The sequence below is a fragment of the Beta vulgaris genome, chromosome 4, assembly GCF_026745355.1.
Source record: "Beta vulgaris subsp. vulgaris cultivar EL10 chromosome 4, EL10.2, whole genome shotgun sequence".
NCBI classification, from domain to species: domain Eukaryota; kingdom Viridiplantae; phylum Streptophyta; class Magnoliopsida; order Caryophyllales; family Amaranthaceae; genus Beta; species Beta vulgaris.
In genome coordinates, this window is record NC_079205.1 from 21,750,973 (window position 1) to 21,770,823 (window position 19,851).

General features: G+C 38.7%; 1 long non-coding RNA gene across 1 annotated transcript; it reads right to left on the bottom strand.

The window, feature by feature from the left end:
• Window positions 1–16,291: 16,291 nt before the first annotated feature.
• LOC125496903 (uncharacterized) lies at window positions 16,292–19,534 on the bottom strand. Its single transcript, XR_007273301.2, has 4 exons — window positions 19,167–19,534; window positions 17,703–17,826; window positions 16,916–16,992; window positions 16,292–16,555 (listed from the first exon to the last, which is right to left on the bottom strand). It is a non-coding gene; the product is annotated as an uncharacterized LOC125496903 (long non-coding RNA).
• Between the last annotated feature and the right edge of the window lie 317 nt (window positions 19,535–19,851).

The window sequence follows — 19,851 nt, forward strand, 5'->3', positions numbered from 1 at the left end:
CCCGCCTTTATTGGGGTTTTCGCGTCACCATTTCCTTGTCATTCCCTTGAATTTCCCCCTTTGCACTATTTCTTACTTAATCATATAAACATCTGGTTGTTGTGTCCCTAACTTCAATTCTGTTACAAGGCAAATTCTAGCATAAATATTTTATAATTTCAATTTTTTGAATTTAAAACTTAATTTGACAATTAATATCTTTAGTCTTCGAATAGTATAATTATAATTTTGATGTTTTTGAAATTAGACATTGACACTGATACAATATCAAATTATATGATGATATTGATTAATATAGAAATAGTTAAACTCAACATGTCGCAATTATGGTAAGAACATATATTGCTAATGAATTAGCAAATCGAAATACTGGCGTGTTACCTCATACCTAATGTGTTATGAATATAAAATCATATAGTACATTTCCTTAACTCACATAAAAATGGAGAATGAGGTGAAATAGAAATCGAGATATGTCGTAATTTTGGATTTTTTTTTCCTTGAATAATGCAAAAAATGGGATTAATTCCCAAAATGTGCCCCAAAAAAAGTTATTTCCCTGCGTACCGTCCACGTAGGACGGCACGCGATTTTTTTTTTTTCTTACTTCAGTTAAACCGCTACTCAGAGTAGCGGTTAATGCATAAAAACCGCTACTGCGAGTAGCGGTTATCTTTGAAATTAAACGCTATTTCGAGTAGCGGTTCTCATATATTGACCGCTACTCGGAGTAGCGGTTTATTTCGCTTTGGACCCGCGGCTATAAACCGCTACTGCGAGTAGCGGTTCATTTAAGAAAACCTGATTTTTGTAAGTTTTCACCGCACCTGACCGGCGCACCACCACCGGACGGAGACCATCAAGTTCCTGTCACTATCGCTAACGGAGACTTCACCGGCGCACCACCGGTCCACCACCGAGCCAAACCTGATTTTTGTAAGTTTTTTTTTTTTTTTTCAATTTAATTTGCTTAGCATGCCATATTTGTTATGTATTTTAGGTTTTAGTTTGATTATTATAATTTAGTTGTTGATGGTTAAAAATTTAGCATACTTTGATGGTTGATTTTGCATGAATTGGAAGGTGATATATTGTTAATATTGGTTGGTTAAAAATGGCTTTGAGCATTTTGTGATGGTTGATTTTGCATGAATTGTTGTATTTAAGCCGCAAATACTACTAGTATAGGTGAAAAATAGTGTTCATATTGTTTGAATGTGTAGAATAAGAATAACTTTTTTTGTTCATCAATTCCCGTATGAATGTTCATATTGTGTTTAAGTTGCAAATATAACTACCATTATATTTTTTGTATGTAGAATATGGAACAACCTAAATATCCTCTATACCATTATTAGAATGGTGAGTTATCTCAAAATGATGTTGATATTGTGTATAGAGGTGGAAGGAAAAAAATTTTGTTCATCAATTCCGGTATGATGTTTCAAGAGATTCTGAATAGGGTATATGATGTTGTTGGATGTGATCGTATGTATGTGGAACTGAAATTGTTTATGAGATATCCGATGCTGGGAAAATATGTGCCAATTGCACTAGAGGATGACGAGTCACTGAGTGCTATGGCTTTCAGTGACACAAACGTCAGCCATGGCAATGGAGGTGTACATTGAACAAGTTCCCAAGGAGATAAATGTGCAAAGTAATGTGGGTTATGTACCTTCAATGGACTTTAGGGATAGCATGGAGGTACCGACATCAGCTCCTAATATGCAATTTGAATCATTACTAGCATGTTGTCAGACCCACATTATGTCAATCAGCACATGAATGAGTTTATTTCTCCTTGTTCGTCTCCCCACATACCATCCACATTCCATCTCGACACTCTACATCAAAATGATGTTGATTTTTTGGGAAACGAGGAGGAGCATGTGGATTCTGATAGAGATGAGGATGATGATGCAAGAGAAATAGCTGACAAGGCAATAAAGGCTGGTGTTCCTTCACAAGTTGGCTTAGAGTTGACGAAGTTGATCAAAGGTTAATAGATTCATGGATGACTTGGAATTGCAGCTGGTTCATTGACTGTGGCTTCTGAATTTGAGATAGGACAAGAGTTGCCTCATTGCGCAATTAAAGAATTTTGTGAAAGCATGGTCGATCTCTAGAAACCAGATGTTTCGGGTGTTAGAGTCAGAGCCCACAAAGTATGTCATTGAATGTGCCAGAAAGGAAGTGTGTCACTGTCCATGGAGGTTGCGTGCAATCATGACTAAGTCGTTCTCATTCAAAATTGTACGATATGTTGGTCCACATGCAAGCAATTGTTTAGGAGACATAACATGTGGAGACCATCCTCTCATTTCATCAGATTTCGTTGCTGATCTTATCGAGGATTTCATTAGGACTGATCCTTCATTCAAATTCAGTCCATCCTTACTTTTGTGAAGAACCAATATCAATTTTCAATAACATATAAGAGAGCTTGGTTAGCAAAACAAAAGGCAATAAGCAATATTTTTGGTGATTGGGATAAGTCGTATCAAGAGTTACCGAGGTACTTCAAGCCTTGAAAGAGTCCAATGAGGCACTGTCGTTTACTGGTGTACGCACCCAACACAAGATCCTACTACGCACATCTTTAGGAGGGTCTTCTGGGCCTTTAAACCCTCCATTTCCGGATTCCGTCATTGTCGGCCTCTTATCACTATAGATGGTACTCACTTGTACGGGAAATACAAAGGCAAATTATTGATTGCTATGGGAACAGATGCTAATTTCCAGCTATTCCACTTGCCTTTGCTATTGTGGAGGAAGAAAGCACGGAGGACTGGTCTTGGTTTTTAGCTTGCATTAGACACTCTGTCACAAATAGAATGTCATCTCTGATCGTCATAGGGGTATCCTTGCAGCTATGAACGAGCCTCAAAGTGGATGGGAAGAACCATATGCACATCACCGCTTTTGTGTGCGTCATCTTGCTTCGAACTTGAATTCGAAGTATAAGAATGCTGCCATCAAGAATCTATTCAGAAAAGCTGCATATGCTAGGCAGAAAAGGAAGTTTTTGTACTATATGGATCGAATTGGCTCCATTAATGTCGAGGCAGCTAGAATCTGTTGGACATTCCCCTTCATCTATGGTCTCTGCATCATGATGGTGGGTGTAGATATGGTGTGCAAACCACCAACATGTCTAAAGTGTTTAATGTTGTCCTAAAAGGGGCAAGATGTCTTCGATCACTGCTTTGGTAAGAATGACATTTTATCGTGTCAATTCTTATTTTGCTACAAGGAGAGAATTGGTAGAAAAAGACTTGAGGAAGGCCATGATTATAGCCCGAAGGCGACTACCATCATTGAAAAGAACATGGAGAAGGCAGGTGCTCATGAGGTGATTGTGTTTGACTTATGAGAGGGCTATTTGAGGTCACTACTGGTCGTGGAGACCGTATTGCAGGGAATGGTGGAAAGAAACACACGGTGAACTTAATGCAAAAGACATGTACATGTGAGAAAGTCATAATATATAAGTTGCCGTGTTCTCATGTCCTTGCGGTATGTCGTCACCGGAGCTTGTCATATAGTGGTTTTGTGGACGCTTCTTTTCTGACTAGCTCGTATCGATCTACTTATATGTCCTTTTTCAAGCCTGTGCCTGATATGCATAATTGTTCTTCATATGATGGTCCGAGAATTATAGCTGATGAGAGGCTAAAATGTGGAGCTGGACGTCCAAGGTCTACTCGAATACAAAATGAAATGGATGCAGCTGATAGGCCTGGCAAATATAGATGTAGCATTTGTAAGGTTTCAGGACACAATAAGCAAATATTTCCTAATATGAACGGTGAAGGAACATCTGGGTAAATGTTTTCATATTTTTTAAATTTCATAAATTTATATTATTTTCATAGTCGTCATTGTGTTACTAACCGGTATATGTTTTTTTTCTTATTAGGTCTGATGGCGCAATCCATCTTTCCCGGCCCCTCTGATCGTAGCATTCTCACCCTCCAGGACCAGCATCGGAGTGAGGATGTCTGGAGGGGAGTAGCGACACGGTATTATCGTGTCGGTTGCATCATCAAGTCTCTATCTTGACTGGGAGATTCACGAGAGGGTTCTTCGGTATGTCGAGCGTGCTGGTTTTCTCGGCATACATCGTTTGGTAGGGGAGGTTTGGAGATTGATAGACCACTTCTGAGGCATTAGTGGAGCGATGGAGGCAGGAGACCCATACTTTCATTTGACTGTTGGGGAGGCGACTATTACTTTGGAAGATGTCGCTGTTATCCTTGGACTTAGAGTGCACGGGGCACCTGTTACCGGTCGAGGCGAGGGTAACTGGGCTACATTAGTTTTCAAGTTGTTAGGGATTAGGCCCAACACACCGGAGAACGAGCCCAAAGTTCTCCAAGGTTCGTCTTTGAGATTGACATGGCTTCGGCAACATTTTTTCTTGTTGCCGAATGATGCTGATGAGGTGACAGTACAACGATTTGCACGGGCTTACATTCTTGCGTTGATGGGGTCCATTCTTTTTGCTGACAAGAGTGGAGATGCAGTCCAGGTTCTTTATCTCCCACATTAAAGCTGATCTCGACGTAGCAGGGACATATAGTTGGGCTAGTGCGACCCTTGCATACCTGTATCGGCAGCTATGCCGGCATCACAAGGGGTGCGAGGGAGTTAGGTGGCCCTGTGTTGTTGTTACAGATTTGGGCATGGGAGCACATACACATCGGCAGACCTCGGATTTTGAGGGTGCGGGACCCACCTCCACAGTTTGACGAGGCCGTTCCTATTTTAGCCCCAGCATGTTCCAGGGGTTGACCCCTTAGCTGTCAGGTAATATTCAATGTCTCACATTTGTTGACATTATTTAGTTTCATTTTTCTCATGGATATTAACGTGTATTTCTTTTCAGTTGGCTTCGAGTACACATCACTAGGCCCACTTAGCAGGTGGGCTTCCTTACTACAGGGATGCACTTGACCATCAAACGGACGAGCAGGTACATAGGGTCGTACTTGCCTAACTTATATACATTGGTAGACATTTCTCACATGCCTAATATTTGTAAGATTCTTTTTTTGTAGATGACTTGGCAGCCATATACTGATGCGAGACTGGCGTTGTTACCTGCTATATGTCGAGCTGATCGACATGTATGGCGCACATGGCCCCACTTATCTGTTTCGACATTGTAGAGTTCCATTTCCCTGGTCGAGTTATGCGCCAGTTTGGATTCGAGCGAGCGATTCCAGCACTTGTGATACGAGCACAGCCCTTCATGGCATAGATCGGAGGTCGAAGAACAAGAACTATCCGCTCAGACATCGACCTTACATTGCACAGTGGGATGAGCGCGAGGGACACATAGTTCAGGGCACTCCTTTTAGTGGTCGTACTCATGCCATTGAGGAGTATATGATATGGTTTCGTCGCATCACGAGGTTACGCCTGACGAATCCATCGAGGCGACCACCTTCTACACATTATCAGCCTGCGTCTGCAGATATAGTACTGGTAAGTCAATGATTTTTAGTTGCACTTTAATTATTTATACGACTATATAATATGTATTTTTCTTTCTATTCAGGCACATACTTTATCTGATATTGCTCATAGGTGCGGTACTGTACTAGAGGCTTCTGAGTCATTGCCTCCAGATATGGTGCGTCAGTTGTATGCACAGACATTGCAGACCATGAGGGGACTGTGTGTTGATGCTGTTGGCCGAGCTGGACATGGCCACATCGTACAGGGCGTGCCTACTTCTGCTGGATATACATCGACTTCTACATCTTCTACGTCTCTGCCCATATATCTACCACGACAGCTTTGCTTTCACCTCCAGTCAGTCAGAGGGCCTATCGACGACGTTCTGACACTACTCCCCCTTCTCTTGATGCCATTGCAGAGTCTCATGAGACCACACCTAGTTCATCTACACCTTCACAAAAGAAGAAGAGAGGGTTTTAGCAGTTTCATTTATTGTTTATGTAGTTAGTTAACATTATGTTACATTTTAAACTTTGTTTGTGATTGACATATTTTCTCAATCTAACTCGTAACTAAATTTTTTTGCATAAATTTGAATGTGGATGAACTTGTTGATGGTGATTAATGTGTGGATGAAGTTGGTGTTGTTGAATGGAATTTGGTGCTGGAATTGCAGGTTGGATAATGTTGAAATTGGAGGTTGGATAATTGTTTGAATTGCTGGAATTGCAGGTTGATACTTGTTTGGGATTGCTGGATTTTTTGCGTTTCTGGCACTTGGCCAGTTATGTGGAAACAGTGCAGTGAGTTGTGTTGTTGGCAACAAAACCGCTACTCAGAGTAGCGGTTATGCAACAAAACCGCTACTCAGAGTAGCGGTTTACTTGTGTGCTGGAACCGGGAAACAAAACAGCTATTCGGAGTAGCGGTTCATTTACAAAAACCGCTACTCGGAGTAGCGGTTTCTGTAAGTTAACCGCTACTCCGAGTAGCGGTTTTGTTTGAAGGAAACCGCTACTTGGAGTAGCGGTTTACCTGTGCTGAAACAAAAATTTTTTTTTTTCGCGTGCCGTCCTACGTGGACGGTACATAGGGAAATAAATTTTTTTGGGGCACATTTTGGGAATTAATCCCCTTTTTTGCATTATTCAAGGAAAAAATTATTTTCATTTTACCATTCTATAGAGTAATATCTTCATTTTTCCTCCTCTTCTCTTTCCCATACTTGGCATTCCTCTTTGTTTCTTCCATCCTGTTTAGTGTTTAGTTCCCACTCTTTCTACTTTCTCACTCCTAATCTTATTCTCCCTAGCTCCCCTCTCTAAACTCCAACTTCCCCCTTCGCTTTTCCTAGCACATGCTATGAGAGTACAGTCAAACTGTGACCTATATTGGGTGTGTAAAAGTTCATTAAGCTGAATGTAAAATCATTATGTGCTAACCCATGTCACTATCTTTTTGTTTAGACGATAATGCCTCCACATGTATAACTTCTATGTAACCCAGAATACTATGGCATACGCACTGCTTATGTGTGTACGCATATATACTTGTGTGTTTTATTGTTGCATATTGTTTACCATCTAATATTTCTCGTTCCTATTTAACTATCCTATTTGGAATGTAAAATGCTAAAAAGTTGGAGCAAGAATACCCATTAAAATATAAAAAAATATACCCATGAGAGATCTTGTTTAATTTGTCTCCATTTGTTGTTTTGGAGCTTTGAAATTTTTATTGATAATATGTAATTAACAAGATTGATTGTTAAAGATATGTATTAAGAATTATTTAGAAGTAAAAGGAAACATAAAAACGAATAAAAGAAAGTATTACGCTATTAAAAGGCATGCAATGCACATTTCCTAAAAAAAAACTAGTTAAACATAAAAGGCGGTTTTAAACAAAAAATTAATTTCCTCTTTAGGGGTCTCAATCCTTTGATATTAGTGTGAACTCTATATATACCAGCATGATGGTCTGTTAGTCTTAGACGAACACTTAAGCAACTACAAGAGGGGGGGGGTGAATTGTTGTAGTTGAAGAGATTTTCAAACTTTTTGCGGAAATAAAAGAATGAATAAGTAAGAAAGAAATAACTGCATGAATTAAGAGAGAACTAGGAACACGGGATTTTTACAAGGAAAACTTCCTAGGCCCAATAGAAAGAAAAACCTTGACCACGAGGGATTTTGACTCAATTCTCTTTAATCACTTTTAGGCCAAAAGACTCTATTTTGTACAATCTAAACTCGGACCAACTCTGTTCCTCTAGGAACTGGTTCCAAGTCAGCATGTTCCCCCTGAACAGTTGACTTCTCCCTTGACTTCACTCGAAGTCTTTTCTCTTTCTCTCTTCTCTTTCTCTTTCTCTTTTTCTCTCAAATTAATAACAGACTTAGATTCTCTCAACCCAATCTATAATACATCAATGTCTAAGAAGAAGAAAAACCGAGTAAACTTTCACTAAGAATATTACATAAAATACTGAAAGTCTTACTAAAAGATCCGTTACAAATAACTATTTGTAGAGACCTATCTACTCGAATTCTTCTCCACGATCTTCTCCAATACTTCTCCATGTTCTTCTCCATGAACACACGTAGGCTTAGCCACTTCTCCATAATCTGTCCGTTGTAACTTTTCCGTTGGCAGTTGGTTTAGTTGGGCTTCCACGATCTTCTCCACGATCTCAGCCACTTCTCCATGATCACACGCCTCATAAATAGCTAGCTTGTTGTGGTTCCTAAATTCTAGGAACTACCTTAACGTTCACTTTGTTAGCGCGCGTGCTTAGGTTAATGTTTGGCGGCTCCTTGTTTGTAGGATAAACAACAATGCTGCGCACATATTTAACTAAACAAAATATTATGGAACCTTAATATATTTCAGTTGCTACAACCATAATATAAATCGGATAACACACATAAATTATAAATAATTTTAAACTTGATTAAACACCTAATCAAATCTTCATAAAGTATTTATCATTTTATTTTTGAACCCTAAAGATAATTATACGAATTAAAACTAGACAAATAAAATAAACAAAACAAAAACAAACTAGAGAAATAGAACAAAGACAAAGAAATTACTTCAGCAAGGACACTAAAAATCGAATTAAACTAATAACATGTAATCTTTAATTATATGTCATTATCAAAATAGTGAAATAACATGGTCATTTGTAGAGTTAACGTCTGACCGTTTTCACCGTTTGAGACCTGACATTATTTTTTCATCAATTGGGACCCCAAGTTACTTCGTGCAGTGAATCAACTAAGTGTAGTTAGAATGATGGGTTAATTAAGTCAAATACACTATAGTTAATGTTATGGCTGAAATTTTAGGGTAACGCTTATATAATGACACAAGGTTGATGATGCTATGGTAGATGCCTTGTCATTCTGACCAAGTCAAAGTTCTTGAAGTAATTGTCCTAAAGATATAGAATAAAGTAGCGTTGCTATCTATTAAATGGCTAACGGGAATAAAGCTGAGGAAGAGTGGCATCAAGATAGGGATTTAATTGAGATTAAGCCGAGATCATGCGGAGCAACTTCCGAGATTTTTGGAGGACCGTTGAGGAAGAGCCTTGACTATGTAAAGAGTATTTAAGCATCATAAGGCGTAAAGGAAGCATTCATTCACATAAAGAGAGAGAAACACATATCAGAGCTCACATATCCTAGTTACATTTCACAAAAGATCCTGAGTACTTTATTTACATTCTATTCAGCGCCCTTTTTGTACTTAGATCAAATAAGATAAGTTGTATTGATTGTCACTCGCTCCGAGTGACAATTGCATATAGTGAATTCGCGGGCTCACTTCCACCCGCAGTATTTACCCATCTTTATTAGGTTTTTCCGCGTCAAGATTTCTGTGTCATTCCCCTAAAAGCCCATTTTCACGCGCATTAATCGTTATATTAATTTGGTTGTCATGGTCCCATATTTGATTACGTCGCAAAGGAAAAATCTAGCATAAACAGTTAGCTAGATGCATGAGTCGATAAATCATTTGTTTAGGCTTACAATCTATACTAATATATTAAAAGGCGTTCATAAGAATGTGTATGTGCCATGTCGCACTCTCCTCTAAGGCTGTAATGTAAATGCTCTATTTTCATGTCAAACCCCTCAATAATGTCTTGTGGTTAGAAGGTATTGAACACATGACCTTTGAAAGGTACAGTGAAAGCTTAACCATTGATCCAACATAACATCATTGTTAAATATTTTAAAATAAAATATGATAAGGTCTGTAATTATATTACATTAAAAGATTACACAAGTATTTAGATAACTAACACATTAATGGTAATGATAATAGACTATCATACACATAAACTCTTACTCCAATTTCTTGTATTCTTCAAATTATGACGTCAATTTTTTCCTCACAAAACAAAAATTTACGAAAAGAAACAACCCAGGGCATTGTCCGGGACACTCACTAGTTTTAATTGAAAAGGAGATATGTCACTTGCTGTTTGCTCATATTATTTATCTCTTTCTCCATAACTTTGGTGAGGTGTCTTAGAGAACAAGTTTGAGCACTAATTAAAGATGTTAAATGGAATTTCAGTTCCTATTAAATTCAAGTTATATTGTAAGAAGATACTATTAGTTTGATTTTTTCATTTAAATTTTCTTTAGATTTTGGGCAGATTTAGAGTATGACATTTTTTTAGAGAAAATGAAGACCTTAAATACGAGCTCGTTATTTTTGCCACAATAGCCCAACCCTCAAAGGCTCAAAGTCAGGATGGTATTAACAATCAAAGATTAATGATTTTCCTCGCTAGCCTCTTGGGTTTTTGGTTAGCAAGAAATGTAAGAATGCCTTGAATTTGTTCGACGTAATACGTCGAAATAGTGTTTTGCAGTTCCGCTTGATCGAGTCCTAAAAGAAATTTGGCAGCCGTATGTTTGGAGAGCGCCCGGTGGCGTCGGGCGTGTTCTCCCGATCGGGAGCCTTATTAGCGAACAACGTATGGGCGTAGTCTCCCGTTCGGGTCCGCGTGCAGTACAGTGTTTGGGAAAATACCGCCCGATCGGGCAGATGTCACCCGACCCGATCCGGCGGTGGCCCGTTTGACGCAGAAATGTGGTTTTGACTCGTGGTATATATAGGTTACTAACCGAGTTGTTTTATACCACGAATTAAGTGTAATTCACTCTGTAATATGGTTCTTCACATAATAAAAAATTCTCTCTCTCTCCCTATGGACGTAGCCAAATTGGTGAATCACGTAAATATGTTGTGCGTTTTTCATCGTTTTACATTTGATTATTTGTTTCTTTCTCACGTCTCTTATAACAAATTGGTATTAAGAGCTTTGTGTTCGATCTGGGTGAGAAAGATGTCTGGAATGAATGTGAAAATTGATAAATTCACTGGGAGAACAGAGATTGTGGGCCACGTTGACAAAGAAGTCAACAAATTCGGTTACCGCTGAGATGACCACCCTGGAGGAGAAGGCTCATTCAACAATTATGTTGTGTCTGGCTGATTACATAATTGTTGAAGTTGCGGAGGACGAAATCGCATCTATTCTGTGGTTGAAATTAGACATTTTATATATGACAAAATCTCTAACCAACAGGTTACTTTTGAAGCAATGTCTGTTCAGCCTCCATATGAATGAAGGTACACCCCTTAGAGATCGCCTAGATCAATTAAATACAATATTGTTAGAATTATGTCATATTGATGTTAAGGTGGAGAATGAGGATGCCGCTTTGATTATGCTTATTTCTTTAACGTTATCATATGAAAATTTTGTGCAATCTTTCATTGATGGTAAAGATTTCATGTCCATAGAAGAGGGTAGATCATATGCACATACTAGGAAATTGCGCCTTAAGGCATCTAGTAGTACATGTACTGATAATCAGGCTTTCTGGATTAGTAGCCAGTAGTGGTAAGGGACGTGGTAAAAAGAATTTCAAGAAATCCGAAAATTCTAAAGGGGGTCCTAAACTTAATGATGTCTGTAATTACTATAAGAAGAAGGGCTTCGGAAAAAGGAATGTCCTAAAAAGAAGCATCGGGAAAATGAATTTGGGTCTGGTTATGCTGCTGTTGCAGCAGAAAATTCGAATTCTGAGGATGATCTTGCTCTAGTTACTAATGAGAAAACATATTGTAATGGTGTGTGGGTTCTTGATTCTGGAGCATCGTATCATATGAGTCCTCGTAGGGAATGGTTCACGTCTTGTAGGCAGGTAGATGGAGGTAATACTTCAATGGCTAATAGTGTAGTCTTCAAGATAGTTGGAATAGGCTCTATCAAGATCCAGACACATGATGGTACGTTCTGCACTATGAATAATGTGAGGTATGTTCCACAAATGACCAAGAATCTGATTTCACTTAGTCTGTTAGACAGTAAGGGATTCAGTTTTAGAGGTGGGGTTGGAGTTGTGTATGTCTGTAAAGGTTCAAAGAATGTATTGAAGGGGGTCAAGTGCGGTACTTTATATATTTTGCAGGGTTCTATTCTCTCAGGTTCACCTGTTGTTGCTTCGTCTGAAATTCAGAAGGAGGATGTGACCAAGCTATGACACATGAGACTTTGATATATGGGTGAGAGAGGGATGCCAATCCTCTCTAAGGCAAATCTTATGGGTGGCCATAAGGTCACAAACATTGAGTTTTGTGAGCATTGTGTTTTTAGGAAACTATATCATAGTAAGTTTCCTAAGATAATTCATTAAACAAAAGATACTCTTGATTATATTCACTGTGATTGTTGGGGTCCTTCACATGTGGAATCTTTAGAAGGTCACAGGTATTTTATATCCTTCATTGATGATTTTTCAATAATGACCTTGTTAATTGTTATGAAGCTAAAACATGAAGCTTTCAAGAATTTCAAGCAGTGAAAGGCATTGGTGGAAAATCAAACTGGGAAGAAGATCAAAAGGCTATGAACTGATAATGGTCAGGAGTTTTTTTTGTCTGAGTTCGATGAATTCTGCAAGAATTAAGGGATTGCTAGGCATTACACTGTCAGGAATACACCACAACATACTGTTGTAGTAGAACGAATGAATCAGACACTTATGGAGAGAGATCGGTGCATGCTCTCTAATGTTGGGATGATCAATACAAGAAGGTTTTGGGGAGAGAAACTGTCATTACATCATGCTATCTGATCAACCGTGGACCTCACTCTGGAATCAATCTCAAAACACCATATGAGATGTGGTCTGGTAAACCTACAGATTACCCAGATATGCGAGTTTTTGGTTGTAATGTTTACTATCATGTAAATGAAGGTAAGTTAGAGCCAAGAGCTAAAAAGGGAGTATTTGTAGGATATGGGGAGGGGGTAAAAGGTTATACAATATGGTCGTCTGAGGGTAATGCCCCGGGAGTCCCCCTCCGACAATCAAGTAAGTAAATAACTTTGTGGGGGGAGAAAGTAGTGAGAGAAGTTCTCAAGTGGCCCACATTAGATACCTGAGTTATGGGGATGGTCTCCTTATTTATTGGGAGCTGTTTAAGATGTGAATTGCGACTTGTATTGCAAACATGGGTATTTTCATCCCTTAAGTGATTATGGGCCTTGCAAGGCTATGGTCTACTATGTGAGGCTTAGCTCCCGGTGAGGGTGCTTTTTCCTTACCATACGTTATTGGGCTCACCATATTTTGGGCCCAAACATTAGCCCCACGCTCAATATGCGATAGACGACCCTATGTAGATCGTGTGTTGAACGGAATTCTGTAGATTTTTATATCTGAATATAATTTTCAACCTTGTGGGCCATGTATACAATTTGTATGTACAAGTGGGCTAGGTGCCAGTTCCTAATATAAGTTTTTGGAAGTTGTAAGTTGTATTTGTAATCCAACTTGGTGCCTCTTGAAATGTGAGCATCTAACAACTACCCAAGTATAAAATTGACGTTGGCTTTTCATGTGGGCTATTATAACTTATAACAAATGACCGAGAGCAATTCAATACTGCTCATCGACATTTTAGGCGCCAACTCCCATTTTCCAAATATTTATAACTCACTTCTGGCAGATCGAAGGCTCCATCTGCGCACTCGTCTCCCTCGTGCAAGGTAAGTGACTTCATGCAATCAAAAGGCCAAGGGAAGTGCAGCTAGATGTCGACGAGGAAGCTTGAGACATAAGAATAATAAGACATCAATTAAGTAGGACCGAGACTTGACGCATGATTTCGAGCAGGAGAGAGAGCAAGTGCTCGAGTAGAGGAGATGGATGAGTAGCTCGAGCCTCGACTAAGGGAGGGGATGAGTAGCTCGAGCAGTATAATTTATCAGGCAAATCGTACTTAGGTGCCAGTTTTCCACAGGTCGAAGCCTTCAAACTTAAAAGATTTCCCATGTTATACTAACCTCATTGAGCTAAGATCATTTTAGAAGCTTTTTCTCATACACTCATTTTAGCACTTCCAGGGACATGCATACCTACTTCGAGAAAAATTAAGCTTTTCATTGCCCCCATGCATCCACGACAAAGGCTGAGGAAGATAGAAGGGGCAGGAGCTAAACTTCGACAGGACGAGTCGGGCCGGTGCCACCTCATTTAACATAGACTGAATAGTCGAGGGATTTCATTGTGGATGCTCGAGGAACTTGTACGAAATTGAAGTAGCCTTGCAGAGGCTCGAGGAGTTTACTTCACCTAGCTCGAGTATAATGTTTTGACTGCAAATAGGGTAGCAGTAGGAAGAGTACAGTTGAGCCGTAGGGGCCTAGTGATGGTGATGTTAGGTGGTATTAATATGGGACATCATTAGGTGATGGACATGTGCCGTCGTCGTGCGAAAATCCTTTGCTCGAGTAGATGCTATGGCATAAAAAACCTCGAGCAAGAGATGTAGTCGAGTCGGTGCCAAACCTTTTCACTTCCAACTTGGGCATATGATTTCGAGCAGACTAATAGCTTGGTATGCATATTCACCTTCCTCGAGCAATATAAGTGGCCTCATGTGTTCATGAGGGAGACGAGTGCTCAAGTAGGGAGATGGATGAGTAGCTCGAGTAGATGACTCGAGGGCTTGCCCATTTTCTTTTTTAGTGGAGAACTCGACTAAGGTTTTTCCATGCACTCTTATCATTTTGAGGCATGCATACTTCTTCTTCAAGAAATAGTTAACCTGGTGGGTTGCCCCATGCATTGATGACAAAGGATTGAACGAGATAGTTGTAGTAGCCGCACTTCGACGGGCAAGCCGAGTTGGCGCTAACTCATTCAACCTCGAACTTGAGCTCATGACTTCGAGTGGGAGATGCTCCTTTGCAATACTCGAGGAGTGATGAAGGGTTGGTCTTGAAAGAACTCGAAAAGGAGCTATATAATGTTAAGAGGCCAACCGAGGATCGCAATGTCGAGCATGAGGGTGATGTAGTGAGCACGAACTAGGTGAGCTCGAGTAGGACCTAGTCACAGTGTACTCGAAGAGCTGCAATAGAGTTGGTGCTCACTCCTTTGTAACGAACAGAGTTGAAGGACATGTGTCGTCGTCGTGCAAAAATCATTCGCTCGAGCAAGATCCATGTCAAGTATTTCGATGGACTTAGTAAAAAGGCACAATGCTAGAGCAGGTTACTCGTTGAAATGCAAGCTTCCAGATAATAAGTTGTATAAGTGTGTAGGTCGAAGAATGACCATGTCTATAGTCAAAATTAAGAAAACAACCTGAACATGTTGTTTAAAGGCAACATATTTATGTGTATGTATGATTGCGTATCTGACACGAGTGAAGGAGAAAATCATAATAACTTAATGAGAGTTTCCAGCTTCATAGCTTGAGTCACTCTGCTACCAACTAAGTATATAACAAACAAAGGTTGACTTTTGCACCCATTATTTTATGTGACTCCGTAGTAGTACTTCAACATTCATATTGTCGAGCAATTTGCATTTAGGCGCCACTTTCAAAAATTTCTAAGTCTTCGAACCCATACAAATTCATTCCTGTTCTATGTCCTCTTCGAACCCATACAAATACATTCCTGTGCTATGACCTCTTCGAGCAGAACCATGCAGGTCATACTCGTGCTCCTCTTCCAGAGGATGGGAAGTCATATTGAGAGGAGGAAGAGTTATCTCGAGAGCTTGAAAAATTAGTATTCAAGGGGGTGAACGAAGTGAGCTGGAGCACGAGCCGAGTGGTGTTGTGAACATGAAATCAGTTAGCTCGAGCGGGAGCGGTTAATGAATAACTCGACCATGAGAGAGGAGTGAGTAGCTCGACCAAGGGAATGACGCGAGTAACTCGTCCAAGGGAGGAAGTGAGTGGCTCGACCAATGGAGCGAGTGAGTAACTCGCACAACAAGAATGTCAGCCTTTAGCGTCCGCGAAAATCAGACGCTAAAAACGCGGAATCGGACGCTAAATATATTAGCGTCCGCTAACGGATGCTAAATATATTAGCGTCCGCTAACGGACGCTGAATGGCTGATGCAAAACCCTTGGTTGCTAATTCTCCAAATAGCGTCCGCGTAATGTCTGATATTTCGAAGTTTACGACCGTTACCTACGCGGACGCTAATTGCCGACTGTCCACGCTAATTAGCGACCGCCAGTCAGACGCTAATTAGCGACCGACCGCAAACAGACGCTAATTAGCGACCGCCTTGTCAGTCGCTAATTAGCGACCGATTACTTGGCAGTCGCTAATTAGCTTTTGACTGGGCGGTCGCTAATTAGCATGGACAGTCGGTGAATTTTTAGTAAGCATTTGCTTTTTTTTCGCTTTTGGGTAACTCATATTAAATGTAATAGCTTTTCACTTTTAATTAATTGAAATTAAATGTAATAAGATATGAAATGATGCAAATACCATACTTATTTTATTAAGGCAAACAAATTAATCAATTCAATTATTATTAATAATAAATGTAGATACAAGTGAAAAAATAATTCTAGAACTAAATTCTAGTATACTTAGAACAAAATCTAATACAAATCTCATATTACATGTACACTTTAAACTCAACAAAAATCTAGAACCAAAACGGACATCAAATCTGGTATCTGGTATTTGGATCAAAACCAACTTCAAATCTGGAACTCAAATGCAAATCTTATAACCCTGCAAATCAACAAAAACAAAGAAATTAATTAATGAAATTAACCAGAAAAAAACAATTATTAACAAGAATTATTAATATGAATTAAATGAATGACCTGTCTCATAAGATAATTGGCGACATGTCGCTTTCCATGAGCCAATTCTCATATTTGCTATAACTAGCTTAACAACCTTCCAATATGTAGCATCTACTTTATGGACTAAAACAGTTTAAAGTCTCCTCAGCCACTATTATTAAAGAAGTTCTAGTACTTGTCTGGTAGGCATAAAAATTTACAAGCTATGAAAATAAATGGATTATGGCACTATGGTGGAACAATAAATTAATCTCCAACATCCAACATAAAGAGATTAACATACCCCAATACTATAATCATTCCTGTAACTTGGTAATCCTGCATGCACTCAAAGATGATGGCTCCTTGCTCCAGCAGTATCTGCAGCAGGAAGATACATTCCAGGTAAGAAAAAGCATAAGCTAAAATGTCTAGTGCAGCATGACGTTACCTGCATGTATGGCATCTTGCTAACAACTATCAAGTAGTATTCATAACGAAGTATTTAGAAAAAGGTTCAAGTGTTCAAACACTAGTAATAGATTACAGTATTCTCTATGTCCCTTAGTTTCTTCAGACAATAGGGTTTAACACAGATATAAGGTTAAAATATTTGTGAGATGAGGCATGAGATGTGATAGTTAAAATCCGTGTTTATATTGAATGTGGAAAAAAAAGTTGGGACATCCATATTAAGGAAGTGTGAAAACTATAAAGGGATGGAGGAACTGTAAAATTGCTGCTATAACCAAACTACAAAATTACAGCAGCGTTCGATAGAATTACAGATCAATGTAGAATGATGTTTCTAAAGTAACCAATAGTTTATGCTCAAAGAGGTTGATTAGATTTCTACTAGAATAACAGAAGACTAATGGAGAAAAATAATTTTGTGTATCATCATCTCATAACAGATAAAAGAACGGAATACCTTTATTCTCAATTCAGCTCTTCTACAAGGAAAGGAATAGCAATAATAATTTCAATTTGTCCACTATTAATAACAGGAAACAACAAAGGACTACCACATGCATTTGAAACAGAACAATGATGCTAATGAGACAAGCCTGAAACATAACAAGTTTGTTTACCCGCATTGCCATTTCCATTTCCATTTCCATTTCCATTTCCGTGCAACTAGACGGAGCAGTATTTCTCAAGTGATGCACTTACCTCTGACATTATTAGGCCAACTGGAAATGTTGCAGCAGATATCTGTCAAAGAATTAATATACATAGGAAGTAAAATAAATGGATATAAAAAACAATATTGAACAATGCATTATCTTTGAATCATATTCTGGAAAAGCTTTATACCTTAAAACAGTACTTAGAATCAAGTAAAATCCAACACCTAAAAAGATTTATACCTAAATCTCTTCAATATACATCTAACTTACAAATAATAAAGAACTTACAGCAACAAGACTAGCATGATAATTGGAGTGAATGATTAAGAAATTATAAAAGATGACTTATAAATTAAAGGCAAGGTAAGTAACAACTGTAAAGCAGCAAAAACCAATTGGACATCAACAAATTGAGCAAGATTAGTTGAGCAACAGAGCCAATGTGTGAGAATGGAGCAATAGCAAGTGCAGGGGCAGCAAAAACAAGTACAAAACGAGCTAAATCTCTTCAAAACAGGGGCAACAAATAGCAAGTGCATACGAGCAACACCACCACCATACTGCAGATATGCGTCAACAGACACTGCATTGGGTTTAAGAACAGGTCCCCTTCTACTGCACAACACCCTTCTACAGTTTTATGCAGGCCTCATTTCTTGCTCGTTTTTCAATTAACCTTCTCCTTAGAAACACCATTTTTTTTTACCACGGTCCCCTGGAAGGCCAAATCTAAGCATAGTACTTAACTACTCTATTATATTAATTGATCAACATCATGGAGAGCAAGAAAATCATGCTTGTAGTCCTCCTCGTTGTTGCATCAGGTTTGTTTACCTTTTCTTATTGTTTTTGTCTAGTCCATTCACATTTTATATGCTTCATAAGTTCATGTATATACTGAAGTAACTCTTATATACTTCTATACTAATTTAATTTAATCTCAAACTACTGGCAGTGATATCTATCAAAGCAGAAGACATGTTAAAAAAAAAAACGAAAAACTGATTTCCAAATAAGACGAAAATTCATGCCCACAAAAAATGAAAAATCATGCCCAAAAACCAGATCTGGAAACAACATTCATAAAACAAGAAACAACTCAAAATCTCAGAAAAATCAAAAGATGAAAACCGAAAAACCAAAGACAAAAAAACCAAAATCGCGAAATTGAATAACCAAATCGAAAATATAAACACACAAAATCAAAATCTCATAAACCCGAAAACTCAAAAAAATAAAGAAAAATCGAAAAACAACAAAAATTAAAAAATCTTAGGGAATTCAGATCTAGGAAAAACCGAAAAACCAAGAACAAGAAAAAGCAAAACGAAATTAAAAAGACAAAGAAAATCGAGAAAATAAACTACATAATCAACAATCAAAACTAAAAAAACAAATTTATTAGTTAAATCTGAGTAGAAATACCTGATTTCGTGAGATCTACAAGAAAGAGAGAGCACCAAAATGTGAGATGAGAGTGAGGAAGAGAGAGAAACGTGAGATGAGAGTGAGGAAGAGAGAGGCGTGTGTTAGGGTTGATAATTTGGTCGACTGGAGGTTTTTTTTAAAATTTATACCTCATATTTAGCGTCCGTCTAACGGACGGTATTTTAACTAAACAGATGCTAATTAGCGTCCTTTTTTTAAACGAACGCTAAATCTCAAAAAGCGGACGCTAATTTGCATCTGTCTTTAATCGGACGCTAATTTTAAATTTACCGTCCGCTTGTATCGTCGGACGCTAAATGCAGACGCTAAAAAGGCGGATTCTTGTTGTGTCGACCAAGGGAGGACGTAAGTTGCTCGACCAAGGGAGCGAGTGTGTAACTCGACTGAGGGAGGAAGTGAGTGGCTTGACCAAGGGAGCGAGTGAGTAACTCGAGAATACCAACTAGCACAAGGGAGTGACCAAGAATATGTTGTTCAAATGAAAAGCATGAGAATTATTTGTCGTGCTGCTCGAACATATCACCAGTTAATCAAAGATATCTTCGTGTTATGGAGATCGTGCAATTCACCTATGTTACCCCCCTTTCATCCAATTAGGCCCACTCGTAACTCTTATTGTGGGACTTTCCTTCACCTTGAGTGTTATGCGGATTTGCTCTTT